A 19,090-nucleotide genomic window follows, 5' to 3' on the forward strand; every position below is an offset into this window, starting at 1 on the left:
ATTAGTTTTTTACTTTTGTCTTAAAATTGTTATTATTGTGGTGACTGTTGTCGGTCAGAGGAGGATGGGCCCCACCTTTGAGTCTTGGTTCCTCTCAAGGTTTCTTTTTCATGCTCTAGGGAGTTTTTCCTTGCCACTGGGGGCTTGGACTCGGACATTTGTAACACTGCTTTGTGACAATTTCTGTTTTAAAAAGCGCTACATAAATAAATTTGATTTGATTTATTATGATACACCATTCAAAAATGTCATATTCATGTGACACTCTGTTTAGGAAGTTGCAGTTATATGGACTTAATCCCCCTGTGCTGCTGAACGGATGGCTTTAATGCAGCTAGTGAGTCATTAATATGTCAACAAAAGAATAAATAAATGAATTGAACATTTAATATCAGTCTGTTCAGAGTATGACACACCTGAGTGTGTGCTGCGTTCCCAATGCCTTTACAGATTACAGCGGAGTATCTCATTTCTTGATAATCCTGCGGAAACCCAAACGCTTGGTTAAATGAAGAAAGCTGCTGAGGTCATTAGAGTGGAAGTAATGTCTGTGCATATGGAGTGATATGCAGTGTTAGCTCAGTGGTTAAGGTACTCAGCTAGTAATTAGAAAGCTGCCAGTTGCCACTGTTGGGCCTCTGTGCAAGGCCCTTAATCCTCAATCGCTTAAATTGTATTCAATTATAACTGTAAGTTGCTTTGGATAAAAGTGTGAGTTAAATGTTGTAAATGTTATATATTGGCTTTCTGTATTTCTGAACTATTTCTGATTGCTTAATTCTGTTTTGTGCCCCTCCTGGATTTGTCTGCCTGGATATTTTGTCTCTCTGGATTTCAACCTGGGCTTTAGTTCCTCTCTGTGATGCTCCCTGGCTCTGTTTATCCTATAGTACTGGTTCTGATCCTTGCCTGAGTTTGACTGTGTTGGATTATCCTTTTCTGATTAAAATCACATTTCATTTTATCCTTGAGCATCTAGCTTTCTCTGAAACATCAGTGTCACTGGAGTGAATGTGACATTGTTCCTCAGAATCCCTGCTGAGTTAATTAGTGAATTACTGATTAAACCATGAAGTTCAGAGATGGATCACAGTAGAACTTAAAGCCCATGAATCTCAACAAGTAGCATGGTCGTGTGTGTGTGTGTGTGTGTGGGCTGTCCAGCCTTCCTGATCAAGTGTGTAGTGACCAAGAGCTGAATCATACACAGAATAACCAAGTGAGGAATAAATAAACAAATAAACAAGTGAGCACATTTCCACTCATTACTAATAACCACCTGAGAAATAAATATAACTTCTTCAGATATTATAAATACATATATGAAGAAGATTCCAAGTTCCACATCCTGAAAAGCACCTTACTTGTAAGAGATATTCTTCACACTCCATTTAGGCATCACTGTTTGGTGCAACAGGACAAAAGCAACAAACACATCTGGCACATCTGGGTGATGCTGTTGAATGTGCATGTTCATGTGTTTTAGCACACACACCCTACAACACCAACACACTGTCCTCGTCCACCACTCAGGTCACTGGGAAACTTTCCCACACAGGTGATTTGAAAGAAACAGGTCATAGTGTTAATGATTCAGTAAATGTCACTAACGTGCTTGAGCTACATTTAGCCTAGCATGTTGCTAACTTGCTAATAGATTACATCTTAAGGTTTGGAGTGGAAATCGCAGATGTGAAGTTTGATTCCACATTATGTTCATCAGCCTTCACACTTAGGCTACCGTGTACTCTCCGTATGACTACATACAGTGAACTGTAATGTGTATGGGGTGATTTGGGATGAAAACCATTACACTCCTAATATTTATATTTTAATATAACTATATAGGTAATAATGTCATATAAAGCTGTAGGAAGCCAACTGCCTCAGCTACAACAGCAAAATAAATTCACTTTGCAGAACCTTTTCAACGCAGCTTTACTGCCCTAAGCAACCACCTGCTATGACCAGCCTACATATGAACCCTTCCCCCCAAGAACTGGACCAGAGTCGCCTGTTTGGGATAAAAGGTGATTTTCACATTTGGTGTTTTTGCTCGAGTCTGAGTGAGACTGTTTCCATGTCACTGATCTGGTTTCACACTGTGTACAATTCTGCAGAACCATCTGCTCTACTTTGGAGTTCAACCCCGGTCCTAAAGAGAAAGTAACAGACAGTGACATCCAACTGCTGTCAGTGAACTGCACCACACACACCTTCATGATGTATGTGGTCATCAGTGGGTATAAACAGAAACCACAACTCTCTGTCCTGCTTTGGCTCTTTATTTATGAAACAGCAATAGACTCTCACAGTGGAAGTGATGCGTACAGACAAGGGACGGCATTTGACTATAAAATGACCTGCTTAACATAAAAATGTGCTACAATTTAAAGATTAAATATCCAAAAATGCTTCAACAGAGATACATAAATAAAATGAAAAAATGCTGAAAAAATCCATAATATAATAAAACATAATAAATTGTTTTTATTATTGTACAGACATATGATACTTGTAGGAAATGATACTTGTAGGAGTCACAATTATAGTTGCAGACTGAGAAAATTTTAATTGACGTTTACAGCGTTTAACATTTAGATTTAGCAGTTAGCCTCCTTTCCCAAGTAGAAGATGAAATCAAGAGGAATAAAACCCAAGTACTCTGGTTCTTGGAGTGGCTACACTGTAATGTTATCAGTCTTAGTCCTGCCCCTGTCACTGTTAGTCCTCCCCCTACAATTCCTAACTTATGCCAGTCTGAAACCACACCTGAAATAACTAATTAGCAGTTAATTAGCAATTACCAATAGATACAGCAAATTATACAAAGACAGCACTGAAACCAAGACAGAAGAACATAACAGTTCATTGGCTCCCATACAATAAAAGAGTGTGTGTGTGTGTGTGTGTGTGTGTGTGTGTGTGTGTGTGTGTGTGTGTGTGTGTGTGTGTTCAGGTTTGTTAATTTAGTTTGATATTGACATATTCTGTATTATCTCCATTATCCATTGCTCTGGGTGCTGGTCTGGTGGTGTTTATATGGGCTACAGTAGAATATATCACATCATCCTGCAGAAAATATCACAATTACAAAATATTAGCACACATACATATAGAATAATGCACACACTGTTGAGTGGATTAATACAAGTGTTAATACAATAAATGTATTGTATTGCAGAGGTGTTAATTGTAATATACATTTAATCCATAAATGCACATGTAAATATAATTTATGCAAGCGTGTGTGTAATCTGTTTTATACATTCACAAACATTTAAACACTCACCAGCCACTTTAATAAAGACCTGCAGTCTGTAATTTAATATGTGCACATGTCTTACAGGTGTGCACCACTGTTTAGTGTGTGACCACAGGAGCACTGCTGAATGGATCCTACCTGGATGGTAGACCACTCTCAACAAACAAGTGTCTCTGCAGTGGTAGTGTCTTTAGGGCATGGATGAGTGTGTAACAAGAAAAGCAGTGTGTCTGAAGTTTATACACAAGCCTGAGGAACTGCACACAGGTATATAATGCAGCTAGCAGATAACGATGTAGTGTAAAGGTGATCCTAATAAAGTGGCTGAGGAGAGTAACCACATACATACATCACCTGCCCTTTTTAATACAAATGATAAATGTGTGTTGATCAATTTTTCTTTAGTTAATGAGTGCTTACTGAAAAGATCTTGAAAACTAGTCAGACCAAAATGAATTTTTCCAGTACGCAAAATATACCCAGATGACGTACTGCTATGGCGAAATAATCCAGTACGTGACCAGGCCTGTCTCCGTGGTGTACTGCATCTCATCATGCAACGGTGGTGGTAAATCACAAGTGGGTAGAACTTCATACGTTCGCGTGACCTCTTAGTATGGTTTGTGTTTTTTTACACACTGGATATTATGCATTATACTACTACAGGGAACAGTAAACAGTATACCGTATATAATGAGTCTAGTATGCAGCATACAGTATGTAGTAAGCTATTTTGTATATAGCCCAAAGGTTTCTTGCCTCATGTCGGTGTTACATGAAGGGATTGGCCAGCAATTACATTATTTTCCTTTTCCCCGGATGGCCGAGACATGTTTTGCTCCTTTAGTTTAAAACAAAAGCTGCTAATGTTACTAACAAACTCTGGAAGCCAACAGCAACAGCAGGTAACAGTCGTTGTAATTAAGTTGGACACTGGAGGTCAACAGCAACCCAAGTATAACCTTAGTACATAATGGTCTTCATACATAAGTTAGATCACTACATGTCCACAAAGCTTTCTTAACCTGCTCAAACCTCATCCCGATTGTAGTGACGAGTTTATTCACTTTTCTAGTTCACAGTGAGTCATACTGCACATTGACTAGTCTGTGAGACCTTTATTAAGATCTGGATGCAGTTTGAGCTGGTTGAGAGTCATCTGTGGGCATGTATTTATGAAGGTTAGATTTGGGTTGCTGATGACCTCCAATGTTTGTTAGCAAACTTAAACAGAATTGCACTCAAAATAATTTTGTCTAAGGGGAAAAATAATGTAAATTAGACTTTTCACCTAAATACTCCTTTAAATGCCTGAGCTGTCTATTAAAAATATTTCCCCTCTGGTGCTCTGAAACAGACACTACAGGTAACAAAAGCGTTACTGCATGTCACGTGGTCATCACTAGTTAAAGGCCAGCAGACAACTACTGTTAGCTAGTAGGTAGTGAATAGTCAAATAAAAAAGAAATACAATTAAAAAACTTTAGTCGACTTTAGTTTTTTAGCACTGATTCAGGCACAATTTAGGTACTTGCTCAATTTTAAAAGTATTGTTTTAGCAATGACATCAGAAAAAATCCAAATGATACACAATCCTACTTGCAGAAACTACGAAACCTGACATATGCCGTTTATCAGTCAGCAGATTCATTTTCCAGACTGTTTGTTCACACCTTTTTATATGGTATGTCACAGAGACGTGTATCTACATGGCTGTTTCTTCTGTGCATGTTGTTCATGGATTCTAATAAAATGACACCTTTTTGATAAACCATTTTGCATGACGCTGATATGACCTGTTAGGATGTTTATCTCCTGTCCCTCTCATCCCTCTAACCTTTCTGGCACTTTTCTACTACTTTGGTTGATTCAGAAGTTACTTCTGAGTGCAGTGAGGTGTCTAAAAAGGCCCAGTAGCATAAAGGTACTGCTATAGAGCAGGTGATCATAATAAAGTAATCATCAAGCATATAGTGTACACACACACACACACACACACACACACACGCACACACACATGCAATGCTTAACATCTCTAGCTGCAACAGTCATAAGTGAATGACTGCTGAAAAGCCACTGGTAAACTACAGCACATTAGGCAAATAAAACTACTCTGTGAAACTACAGAATATTAAACAATTAACTGCTCTGCTAAACTACAGCATATTAGATGATGTCATACTGTCTGTCATAATTTAGTAATCAGAATCGACTGTGTGCACTGCAGTAAAGACTGTAGTGAAGTTCTCTGTGCACACAAGAATAAGGCCCTTAAAGTTTTTCCATACTTTCAGAAACACATGACCTCTCACCAGTACCTGCATGACTTTCACTGGGTCTTAACATGCAGAAACTAATCACTAATCCAAGCTCTCACACTGTAGAACAGATCTGTGCACTGAATCAGAGTTCACTGATATTATAACATGGATGTGTGACACCCACCTGTGTCTGCTGATCTCTCCTCTGTCCTGTTTGTCCCTCTCTGCTCATCGTCTGTTCACGTCTCTGAACTACAAAATTAACTCAGTGTGAGATGGACAGATATTTATTTATTTATTTATATACAGGTTTTATTATCAAGAGCATCTCACATGTTTATCAGTATGTGTGCTCTCTGGGAAGCAAACCCATGACAGTGTGTTATCAGCACTGTGCACTACCTGTCTACCAGGTGATCAGAGGTCTCTATTACTGGATAATATTGTACAGAGAACTTCACACTGAGACCTGTTATAATTGTCTGTGAACTTGAATAGGAGTGTGTTTGCGTGTGTGTGTGTGTGTGTGTGTGTGTGTGTGTGTGTGTGTGTGTGTATACCTCTGCATCTCCAGCAGATGACTCCTCCTAATCCCATCAACAGCAGTAAACCCCCCGCACCAGATAAAATGACATGACGTGTGTATACTGGAGAATTGTCTGCATTTCCTGCATGTGGGAATGTAGGAAGCAGAATTAAAATTTGATGTATTATTTGTCACTTTTAATATTATAGTGTATGATTTTTATAACAAGCATTCAATATAATTTTTTTTTTGGCACAAAAACAAAGAGGATGGAGCATGAATGAGTCTCTGTATCTCTACAATCTGAAATTACAAATTTTGGCATTATACTTGATTGAGAGTTGACAATATTGATATTGATTAATATTGATAATATTATTAGTAATTAATAAAAGTTGACATTATCAATGTCATTAAGACTACATTTGTAGTCCGTTAACCATTTTCAGATGTTATTGTAGTAGTAGGTTTAGAATGAAGCTGTTGGACTTGTTTTGTCAGTGTGCGCTGGAGTTCCAGGCATTTGTTAGAGTCTCTCTCTCTCTCTCTCTCTCTCTCTCTCTCTCTCTCTCTCTCTCTCTCTCTCTCTCTCTCTCTCCAGGCATAGCCGCCCACTTCACCTCCTGTAACATCTCTGTTGTACTGGAACTGACAATCTTTCATTCTTGTCCTACCTATCCCAGTGTCTGCCTTTGTCTGTCCCCATTCCTGTCTTTGTAACTGTCCCAATCCCAGCTGTGGTTCGGGTTCCTGTTATCCCATATCCCGTGCTCCTACTCTCAGCCGGGCTCCCATCCATCCCGCTGCCCAAGCTGGAACCCAGTCATCTCCTGTCCAGCCTGCTGTCAGGTCTCTGGTTGTGGTACAAAGTCCTGTTTCCACCCCTCACCCGATGGACTTTCCCCTGTTTTTCCTCCTTTCCCACCTGTCCTTGTCCAGGTTCTCCAGACCCTGCTGTGTGATGCCGGGCTCGGGCTCCCTTGTCAACTGTTATGCACGTCAGGAACCCCGTGTTAAGGGGGGTGTGGGTGCTACTGTAACACCCCTCACCACCATCACACAGGAGCCCCGTGTTAAGGGGGGTGTGGGTGCTACTGTAACACCCCTCACCACCATCACACAGGAGCCCCGTGTTAAGGAGGGTGTGGGTGCTACTGTAACACCTCTCACCACCATCCTCCTCCCCATGTGTTCCTTTGTTTGTTTTTGTTCCTCCACATGCTTTGTGTTGTTCATGCCCTCACACAGGGGTCCTGTGTTTCCCCTTTCACTTACCCCCGTCACCTGGGTCTAGTCTCACCCTCATTATTTACCCTATAAAGCCCAATCCTGTACAACCACTAATGTCAGTTATTTTGCCTTAATCGCTTGTATTACCTTGTGTATGCAACATTAGCAAAGTAAGTTCATGTGCGCTTTCATTTTCATTAAAAACAAAAACGCATCAAACCAGGCTAAGTCACGCTTGCATCCTGCCCCACACTCGTTAAACCAATGCGTGTTACCTCCATTGGAAGTGGATGGACTGAATGTCTTCTAACCTGTTGGAGACGTCATTGTAGTAGCAGGTTTAGTTGAAGCTGTTGGACTTGTTGTGTCAGTGTCCACTGGAGGAGAATTTACAGGTTTATATGGAGCCTCTGCAAGATTAGAAAAGTGTGATCAGTTATGAGTAATGAGGGTTCAGGGCTGTTATGTATTTAACATGTTTAGATTTTGTACTACAGAACTGATGTATGTACAGTTTGGCCAAGCAGACGTGTTCACTCCTCTGTGTGTCAGTGGTGGTGATATGTTGGCTACGTCTGAAGCTGCAGGGCTCTGTAGGTGCAGTGTGTCCTTCAGTCATTTTCTGAATGAATGAATTAGGGACTTCTGAGTCAAGTCTCTCTCTCTCTCTCTCTCTCTCTCTCTCTCTCTCTCTCTCTCTCTCTCTCTCTCTCTCTCTCTCAGTGCATTTCAGTTCAGTAAGTTTTATTGGCATGAGCATATACAACTATAGTATTGTAGTATTGCCAAAGCAGTATTATAACATGAACATTACACAACATTACAACCTTTGCAATTATGGAAATTAAGAATTCTGTTATGATAAAGAACTTGAAGAGAAACTGTAATTGGTCTGAAATAATAATAATTAGAAGTAAAAGGGAAGAAGTGAAAAGAAAGGAAAATGAATAAATAATAATGATGGAAAATAATAAATAGTTAATAATAATAATAATAATAATAATAATAATAATAAATAGTTAATAATAAATAGTTAATAATAATAAATAGTTAGGTAACTTTTATAAACTGGGTAATATAGTCTGTTTGTGTGTGTGTGTGTGTGTGTTTGGGTGGGTTAATCACTGTCCCTCATCTTATGGCAGGCAGATATGTATCACGCAGCTAAAGCGCTGCTTTCCTTCTTTTCGCCCAGTAGGATGGGCAGTTTGTCAGTGTTAGACAGACACTTAAAGTTGGGGTGGATCGTCTCAAATTTTGTAAAGTAAATTTGCCGTATTTGGATGAATTTTTCACATTCAGTGAGGAAGTGCAGCTCTGTCTCTACAGTATCATATTTACATTGCTGACAGAGTCTCTGTTCTCTGGGCAGCCATGACATTTATATCGGCTGGTCTGGACGGCCAGGCTGTGTTCTCTGAGTCTGGACTTTGTCAACGTGGTTCTGTGTTTAATGTCAGTCACTGTGTACAGGTCGTCTGCTACAGTGTACTGACGTTTTAGGGCCAGATAACATTGCATTTTGCTTTGTGCTTGTGTTTGTGTTCCAGTGGGTGATGTAGTTTAGTTTGTGAAGTGTAATAATTTGGTTTGGTCTGATTGTTTGTACTTCAGACTGGTCCTGATGTGTTAGTGTTAGTGTGTGTTAATGAACTCAGTGTCAGCACCAGCTGTGAGAGGAGACTCTTCTCTCTGCTCTTATTTTTTTTTCCTTTCTCTCTCTCCCTCTCTGTTTCCCTCCTTCTCTCTCTCGCTGCTTCCCTCCTTCTCTCTCTCTTTATGCAATAGTTTATGCTCCATCACATTTGATAAATATGAATGGTTGAGAAAAATCTTGTATTTGTAGAGTCAGTGGTTCTAGCCCATCTGGTCTATTACACAGTTAGTGTTAACCATCCTCCAACTCCAGTCATGATCAGTGTCTGACCACTGAAACACTGCTGGCTGGATATCTTTCACTGTCAGAACACTCTCAGCCTACCAGTAGCACTGAATCCAGTAACACTGCTGTACCTGACTAATATCTGAGGATAATGTGGTCCACATGTTATGTACATAAATATGTAATGGTGTTTCTCTACTTTTAAATGTCCTGTTTTTGAATTTTAGTAATATCTGATGTATGTGTGTCTAATAAAGTGTGTGGTGAATGTATTTATATTACATTTATTTGTATGTTTAAAAAGTAAGTTCATGGTGGAGAGACTAAATCGACTTATGAGGTTTTCATTGATATTAGGAATGTGGTTGCTAATAATGTTTTACCTGAAATATAAAGTCTTATGTATGTGTATTCTTTGTCTTTAATATAACACCTGTAGTCTCCCTCATCCTCTTCAGTCAGGTGTGATATGAATAGAGAGAGATTTCCTGGAGAGTGAACAGTACCCAGCTGAACTCTGTTTCTATACTGTTCACTCTCACTGGAGATCACATCCCATGAGTTTCTGTTTGTGTTGCGTTTCCTCCAGGTGAAATTCTCAGGTTTGGCGTGTGGGTCAGTACAGGAGCAGGGCAGCAGTACTGAGTCTCCTGTGTATGCAGTGATGACGTCTGTCCTCAGATTCCCTACCAACATGCAGCCTGCAGAAACACACAGGATAAAGGCCTTCACTATTAAACATGGCTGCACATGTACATGTAAAATGGCTGTTATTACATATGACATACTCCATTATTATTATATATGACATACTCCATTATTATTATTATATATGACATACTTAATTATTATTGTATATCACATACTCCATTATTATTATATATGACATACTTAACTATTATATATGGCATACTTCATTGTTCCAGGTCCAGTCACCTGATGGTACTGATGGTACCAGCCAACTGATGATGGTACTGGAAATCACTAAGAGATTTCCCAGTAGATGTTGGTATGATGGATACATGACCATCAAGTTATAAGATGTAAATGTCTGATTATATATTGTCTCTCTCCCTCCCTCCTTCTCTCTCTCCCCCTCTGCCCACCCTCGCTCCCTCCCTCCCTCCTTCTCTCCTTCTCTCTCCATCCCTCATTCTCTCTCTATTTCTTCCTTTCTCTCTCTCTTTCCTTCCCTCCTCTCTCTCTCCCTCTTTCTTTTTCTCCCCCTCTCTCTAGAGCAAATGAGAACAGTAGTAACTAAATAAGGAAACTAAACAAGTTGTGTGTAATATGGGTATATAACTGACTAGAACCTAAACAGGACAGAAGACAAGAGTCATTAACTACAGGTATGAAATACAAATACAAACAGAAGATGTAACTAGAAACAGACAGAAGTAGAACTGCAGATCCTGCTGCTGGATAGATTTTTTGTTTTATGTAGTACAGTAGTTATTGATACAGACCAGTCGCTATATGCAGTACGGCCCACTGAGTGCAGTTGAAATGATTTTTTGTTTTGTAACCACGCCCCCATGATGGCACACACCTGCCCCTGGTTTAATGTTGTGTGTGTCTGTGTGTAGTTAAACCCCTGTTGGTGTGTGCATTAGTGTTGGTCATTGTTTGTGTTGCTAGTCCTACGTGTATTCATGTTAAACGTATATGTTTGTGTTGCCGTCGTTAGTGTTCCTGCAGTGTTACATGTATTCGTGTTATCCGTTTATGTTGTGTGAGTGCCGTCGTCGTAAGCGTTAAGTATCAATAAATGTGTGTCAAAGTCGAGGGAGTCTGTGCGTCCTGCTCCGCGCCCTGCGGCACTCCAGCTGTTACAGCAATCAAGTGGCACATACAACAAATGCTACAGATTCTTAAAGTGCTGATGTTTGTTCAGTTTTCCACCTGATCTCACTGAGTTTGTCTGTGTGTCTAGTGAGGGGTCTGGTGTTGTCTGTACAGGCAAAGGTCTGAGTAACAGAAATGATCCAGTTAGATTCCCATTCTAATTAGATTTCCATTCCCATCATGTATGAAGACTTAAGCGTCGGTCACATCTAACTGCCACCTCGCTCATGTTTTCACATGGGTGGAGCAAAATGAGGGGATTATGGGCGGTCTTGGTATTGTGTAATTTTGGGGAACGTAGTCCTTCAGAAAACAGCTAACACTACTTGTGACATTGTTTTAATAATTAGTATAAGAATAGCAGCTGCTTTTCTTTCAGAAAGAAGCAAGTAAAGCTCTTGCCCCTTCAAGTGAATGAGGTTTTTCACCAGGCAGATTTTTCTCGTGTTCGGTGTGAAAGATTATTTATACTGCAGATTTAGTGTCTGATGCTGCCTTTAAATTGAACCTAAATAAGATGCCTTAGCAGGCAGCATATGTCAGAGGGAGAACAGTGATCACACATTTATTTAAGAGTCTTGGATCTGGAAGCATATTGGTCATTATTTCCATAGACATTCCAGAAAATTCTAATCTAAAGCCTCAACCCAAGCAGCTACAAAATTAAGATAAAAAAAAGAGCAAAATTACAAGACTTTGTACATAAATGCTTCATGAACTACAAATTCCATAATGCCCTCATACAGGTAGCTGAGATATGTGTACACTGAGAGAGACTGAGCTACAGCGTCATTTGTCATGGCATACTATGTCATTTCAACCAAGAAAATTGTAACATATTTATATGTGTAGGCCAAACTCTCAACTATGAAGTCTTGTTCTTGTTTGCCCCAACTGCTGTGGTCATCTGTGGTCTCTTGCAGAGATATTGTTATTCATCAATTGTTATTCAGGACAGTAAATCACTCTACCAGCTGTGGGTTCCTCTCGGATGTGCTATGACAGGGATGCTGCTCGTATGTGGTCACTCTTTGATTAGTCAGTGTTGGACAAACTCTGCTGTTGATCAATCAAGATAAGACTAAAGAAATTCTGAACCATAAGGAGTTAATTCTGGAGCAGAGCTGAGAGTGGAGCTGGAGCAGAGTTGGTGGACTGAAGACGTACATTTGGAGAAATCTCTCCCTTGGGCTTGTGCTCTCTCTCTCTCCCTCTCTCTCTGTCATACTCTCTCTCAGTCACATTCTATTTCTGTCTCTCCTTCTCGCTCTCTTTTTTCTGCCTGGATGCCCCAGCAGACATGCTCTACTGTTCCTGGCCTGGCCACCCACTTCACCTTCTTTAACCCCTTGCTACATTGAACTCATGAAGCTCGGCTCTCCGTGTAGTATTTGTAATGAGACTGATGGAGTCCAGACACTCGCAGATGATGTTAATCACTTGATAATTTATTAAGAGAGAGGAAGTCCAAAGCTGTAGTCAAAATTCTCTGCACTGGTGGATTGAGAATGAGTGAAGAGCCAGCTATATTTTTCTATATATTTAGACTGCTGACATCAGTTTCCTGTAAAGTATCCAATCTTTGCACTGCACATTTAGTAGGTCAAATCCTATGTTAGGTTGACAGAACCGCTGACAAAGCAGGATGTATTAAGACAGGAATTTTAGAAAGGTGGTTATGCATATTCTCATAACACATTAGACAATGCAGTAGAGCATTCTCTTCAGAATATAAATTGTAATTACAGGAATAATTTGGAATCAGATACATTTTGTAGTTTTATGTGCATTAAACCTTTGCCTGCACCTCTGCCTTTGGTTGTAGGTAAGTGGGACAGGGGTAAATAATTACAGTAACAGAAGCTCCAAATATGTCGCTTGTAATGTGAAGCTAACATCAACATTGACTAAATCAACTTTTATGACTGTTTGTTTACGCCCATTTGCAACTTGTCATAGCAAAGCCTTGCTTCTTATTTTAGATGTTTTAAATCAAAAATCTAAAATAAGAACACATTAGTGATTTTGATCCAGCTGGTCCACCAACATTACTGATTTGCACACTGTGCAGTTTTCAACACGATAATGTAACGCAGAGGCAGAGGCAGACAGGACTTGATGCATGTAAATGAAAGTTCTTCATTTGCAAAATAGGTAGACACAACGGCAAAATTAACAAAATGATGCAAACTAAGCACTGACTAAATGGAACACCAAAAGGAGAAAAATGATACAGGAACTGTGCAGAAACAATAAAATTGTGATGTAACATTTGATACTAAGACATCGAAGCTTGTATCACACTGTGTACTGAAGCTTGTATCAGTTACTATTACCACTAAAGTTAATATTACCATTAATAGTACCACTAAAGTTACTAACAACACGTGACTAATGACGGTCGAAGCTTTAGACATCACTGAAGCACAGGATGAGGGTGAGACTGTTTCATAAGTTTGGCACTGTCCTATAACTTGGAAGCTTTTTCTTTTTACTAAAAAAAACAAATGGAAATGCTAATTATAGAAGTCAAAAGTGAGAGTAAACGTTTCATAACGCCAACCTGTTGTCTTTTACATAAAAGGGAAACAATGAATTTAGACAAATAATTTCAGAATTTAATTACTAAACATCATTACTGATCATCCATTTTTTTTAATGACATATGAAGGCGGCGGAGTGTTGTAATAGTTTCTAATGCTGCGCAGTTTTGAATATATGGCTGCTATAATTTCTGAGAACTACCAGGTGTCACTGTTTTGTCACCAGCTTTCAATGCTCCAATGCTTCGAATCCTTCAGCAGTACAATAAGGAAGAACCTCAAACGCTTCACAGGACTTCGTCTGCACATCATTACCAAGAAGGAAGTTAAACAGTAAACACTAGAATAACGAGCAGGCTAATAACGTTACCAAACAACAATAATCTCACGGGAGGACGAGAGAGCGCACATTCAAAGACCCACAGCCAAGACGATAAAACAAGGGATATTTATACAAAGATTAACGAATGCAAACTAGACAAAGATGAAAACAGTGACAGGAAAACCAAACGAGGGGTCGGAACAGAAAAACCAAAACAAAGAAGCATGTGTGTTAAAAACCTGAGAAATTCTTACTTGAACTGCCCAAGATATTTGTTACAATTAAAGGAGTATTTGACCATCACTGAACTAAACGTTACTGGTAATGTGCACAGATGACAGCACAACAACAAATATGACAGCAGAAAGTCTACAAGCAACTCAGACAACCAAGACTTTGCTAGTGTGGATACATAAGAAAACCTTAAAGCTGGATTTATCATTTACAGTTGGATTTGGATCAAATACCGTGTTTTACCTTTAATGGTGAGTCTGATGGCTTTATAGTTCCACTGGTTAGGATAACACCTGTAGACTCCCTCATCCTCTTCAGTCAGGTGTGATATGAGTAGAGAGAGATTTCCTGGAGAGTGAGCAGTACCCAGCTGAACTCTGTTTCTGTACTGTTCACTCTCACTGGTGATCACGTCCCATGTGTCTCTGCTTTTATTGCTTGTGTTGCGTTTCTTCCAGGTGAAACTCTCAGGTTTGGCGTGTGGGTCAGTACAGGAGCAGGGCAGCAGTACTGAGTCTCCTGTGTATGCAGTGATGTCGTCTGTCCTCAGATTCCCTACCAACATGCAGCCTGCAGAAACACAAGAGATAAAGAAAGGCCTTCACTATTAAACATGGCTGCACATGTACATGTAAAATGGCTGTTATTACATATGACATACTCCATTATTATTATATATGACATACTTAATTGCTCCAGGTCCAGTCACCTGATGGTACTGATGGTACCAGCCAACTGATGATGATACTGGAAATCACTAAGAGATTTCCCAATAGATGTTGGTATGATGGATGCATGACCATCAAGATATAAGATGTAAATGTCTGATTATACTGATTATAGATTGTCTTTGCCTCCCTCTCACTCCCTCCCTCCTTCCTTCTCTCCCTCCCCACTAAAGTTATTACCACTAACATTACCACTAAAGTTACTAATAACATGTGACTAATCTTGTTTGAAGCTTCAAACATCACAGATACACAGGATGACGTTGAGACTGTTTCATAGGTTTGGCACTGTCCTATAACTTGGAAGCTTTATCTTTTTATTAAAAAATTGGAAATGTGCAAATTATAGAACCCAAAAGGGAGGGTAAATGTTTCATAACGTCAACCTGTTGTCTCCCAGTATAGTTTTGTACTATGTTTTCACATAAAAAGGGAAACAATGATTTTAAACAAATTACTGCAGAATTTAATTACTAAACATCATTACTGATCATTATTTTTTTGATGATGGAGTGTTGTATAGTTCATAGTTCTGCGCAGTTTTGAATCAATGGCTGCAGTAATTTCTGAGAACCACCAGGTGTCGCTGTTTTGTCACCAGCTTTCAATGCTCCAAAGCTTCGAATCATTTAGCAGTACAATAAGGAAGAACCTCAAACGCTTCACAGGACTTCGTCTGCACATCATTTCCAAAAAGGAAGTAAAAACACATCTGCAGATAAAAAGTTGCATTCCACAACACACTACACACAGCTACAGCAGTAACGCTGCTACACATCTTATACACTCTACAAAACTACAGTGTACTGAATGCTCTGAAAACTGCAGGTCAGACTACAGTCTGTCTGTGGGAATCACCATACAACTATGACCTGGAACTCTACAACTCTCTCAGTAGAACTCCACTGAAATTCTCCACCCACTAATATCCACAGTAGAGGGGAAGTGTGTTCAAGTGCAAAATAAATTATTCCTCCACTTCTTTCTCTCTCACATACAGACTAAATCTAACAGTGAAACAGTGTCTTTCTAGTGTCATCACTTCCTCCTGAGCTTCCCAGTGTTCAGTCCCCATCCTCAGTAAAGTGATCCTGCAGTAAGAAGTAGTGCTACACAGTGATCCCCCTCAGCACTGTTTGGTCACATCATTTCACTCCTGCACTTAGTGATCAGAGGACCAAACTGAATGTGTAGCTTAGCAAATATTAGAGAGATCAGACAGGAAGAGCTCTAGACTACATGCTGATCAAAATAAAGATTGATCATTTAATCAGGTAAACATGAGGATGGTCTGATAACGTTCATATTATTAATGAAGTACAGGTGAATGCAGCAGTCTATGATCATGTTGTAGTTTTCATACTATTAAGTAAAAACTACTTAAGAGAAGCTATGAGAGCCACCACTGAGACAGAACCACTAAAGGAGTCAGCATGGGGTTGTGCTCCTTATGTCCAGCGTGGCTCTGTGACTCCTTTGTGACTGTGACTGTGAGGACCATCACTAAACACATTTGCTAATTACAACAGTTTCTGATAATGGCAGCCATCTAAAGACCACTTTGGAGGTGGACAGTACAATGTCCCCACAACCCAACAGTTATCACAGGAAGTATAAAGTTTTTCTCTCCTTTCTCTTTGGTATTTTGTCAAAATCTATTTAACAACTGTTTGATGATGGTGAATATCTGTAACATAACTAATTTAGGCTGTGGGCTAGTGTGCACTGCAGTGTAACAACAACAAAGTAAAATAAAAACTGGAAAAAATGACCAAAAACATCAAAATAGTAATAAATATATGTATAAATTAGAGAAAAATAGGGAGAGTGGGCATCCTTGCCTAGTGCCTTTGTGCTTTGTGACATTTTGTGATGTTATTATATTAGCACTGATCGTGACCTTTGGTGTATAAAGGATTTTACAGAATGCATTACATTAGTACTTACTGTGGCCTTAGGTGTGGTGTTAAAAGATTTTACGCACTGTGAGGAGAAAAACGTCCAGTTTCCTTTATCAAAGGCCTTCTCTGCATCCTATGACTACAGCATTTTGTAATATGTGGAGTGAAGTGTAATGCATTAAGTTAAGTAGTCTACCATATTAATGGTTGAATGAAACCTTTGATGAAACTGGTTTGATCAGGGTGTATCAGTGATGGAATAATATGTTCTAATCTAATGGCTAATACTTAGATTTTTTTTTCTCATTTTTTGTTTCCATCTTTCCAAGAGAGGATATAGAGGTTTACCTAGAGTTGGGTTTGTACTTAGACATGCAGATTTCATTAAAAGGACTGATTATGGACCGACTTTAGTAAAACGTGTTCAGAGCTGTAGACCAATACCACAGTCTGACTGCTGTCCAAGGTGCTGAACTGGCACCCTTCAGCCAGGTTCAGAACCTGTGCTGTACACAGCTGCCCTCTATATGGCTGCCCAGTGAGACCCAGACAGGAGCCCCTGGTGCTTCCTCAGCTGTAGCTGTAGCCACTCACCTTCCCATCTCACCAAATACACCAAAAGGTCTTTAGAGGGGGCGCATATCCTACATTTATCCTTTATTTTATAGTTTTCTTTGGTGTCCTCTTACAATGTTTGTTTGGCTTAATCTTCCAAAAAAAAGTCAGTTAATAATTCAGTTTTACACAACAATTTTCTAACCTCCCTTTATCCCTAAGAATTAAACAGACAGTTTCTGTTGCTGTGCCTTTAAGATGTAAGATAAATGAGCTCTGTTCTGATTGGCTGCCCTGTATTGTGCTTCATTTAAAAGCAATAAGAGCTGAAATATGTCTGAAAACTGCAATGTAAGTGGTAGAGGTTAAACTGCTGTAGGCCGAAGAGGCGGAGATAAGTAAATGAGCTGGTTCTCATGACATCAGAGAAACAGGGATTTTCAAAACGGGATATTTTACAGATTAGATTCCATATATGGTCCATAAGGAATGGGAGCTGGACCAGTTGTCTTGCCAAACGTATTTATTCAACACTAGTCCAACTCTTTATCCTGTAGGTAGTGAGCTCTGCCCCTCATGAGGTCTCCATGGTCGTATAGAGTAGTACTGTCCTGGATTTGATGGATATGTTAGAATTCATGAGATCAGAACTCACTGTAGCCTCTCCACCAAATCCACCCCCACTTCCCACTTAGTAAAACACACAGAAGCACCAAACACATACATCATACACCACATGTAAAGGACTGTACCACATATACAATCAACCACAATGAGGTGTGACCTCTGTCACAGGCAGCTGGATACAGAAGTGGGTAGCAGACAAGAGATGCATCATACACAGAATGAACAAGTGAGGAATAAATAACACAAACACAAATAAACATGTGAGCACATTTCACATACCAAACCATAAATAAAACAACAACAACAAAAAATTGTTTTTATAAATGTAATGTCTTATAGAGCAAAATGATTCTTGTAAGAGTGACAATACTCTGTTTCTTAACTTTGTCAGTCTTAATAATGTCCCTACAATTCCTACCTTATGCTGGTCTGAAGTAACTAATTAGCAATTAACAAGTAATTAGCACCGGTTCCTCTCTACCGGGCCGAACCACAGCGCAGATTTCAGTGCCAATTAACGGGAAAGATCGGCGAAGAAGCAAATTTACTTGCCAACAGCAAAGATAGCTAATAGGATTTGTAAATAAGTCAGATAGCGAGCTACATGTCCTCAAACCTCATCCAGGTCGCTTCCCGGTGACGTGTTTCTTCACTTGTCTAGTTCACAGTTATACGACCCACGGACTAGTCTGGGAGACATGTGGTTTGATCAGCTTGAGAAATGTTTGTGGTCATGTATTTACGAAGGCTATATTTGAGTTGCTGTTGACTTCCAGTGTTTGTTAGCAACATTAGGATTTAACAGCTTTTGTTCTAAACTAAAGAGGCAAAAATTTGATTTCAAACATTTCTTAGTCGATAGACCGAATCTGGGATAAGTGGTGAGCTGCTACTCTCAGCTGATCCCAGATATAAATACCTTTGTGCAAATGAACGTATGAGTATGACAACACCTGTAGAGAGAAGGTAACACTCACCATCAGCAGCGTGGAGCACAAGGAGCAGATAAACACACACCTGCATTCTTACTGAGTTACACGCACACTACACACAGCTACAGAAGGACTGCTGATACACACCGTACACTCTTCAATACAGTCTACTGAATGACTTCACAAGTACACTTATATTGGAGAGGAAGTGAATTCAAATGAAACTCTGACAAACTTCT

The sequence above is a fragment of the Electrophorus electricus genome, chromosome 2, assembly GCF_041902795.1.
Source record: "Electrophorus electricus isolate QZ-2024a chromosome 2, ASM4190279v1, whole genome shotgun sequence".
NCBI lineage: Eukaryota > Metazoa > Chordata > Actinopteri > Gymnotiformes > Gymnotidae > Electrophorus > Electrophorus electricus.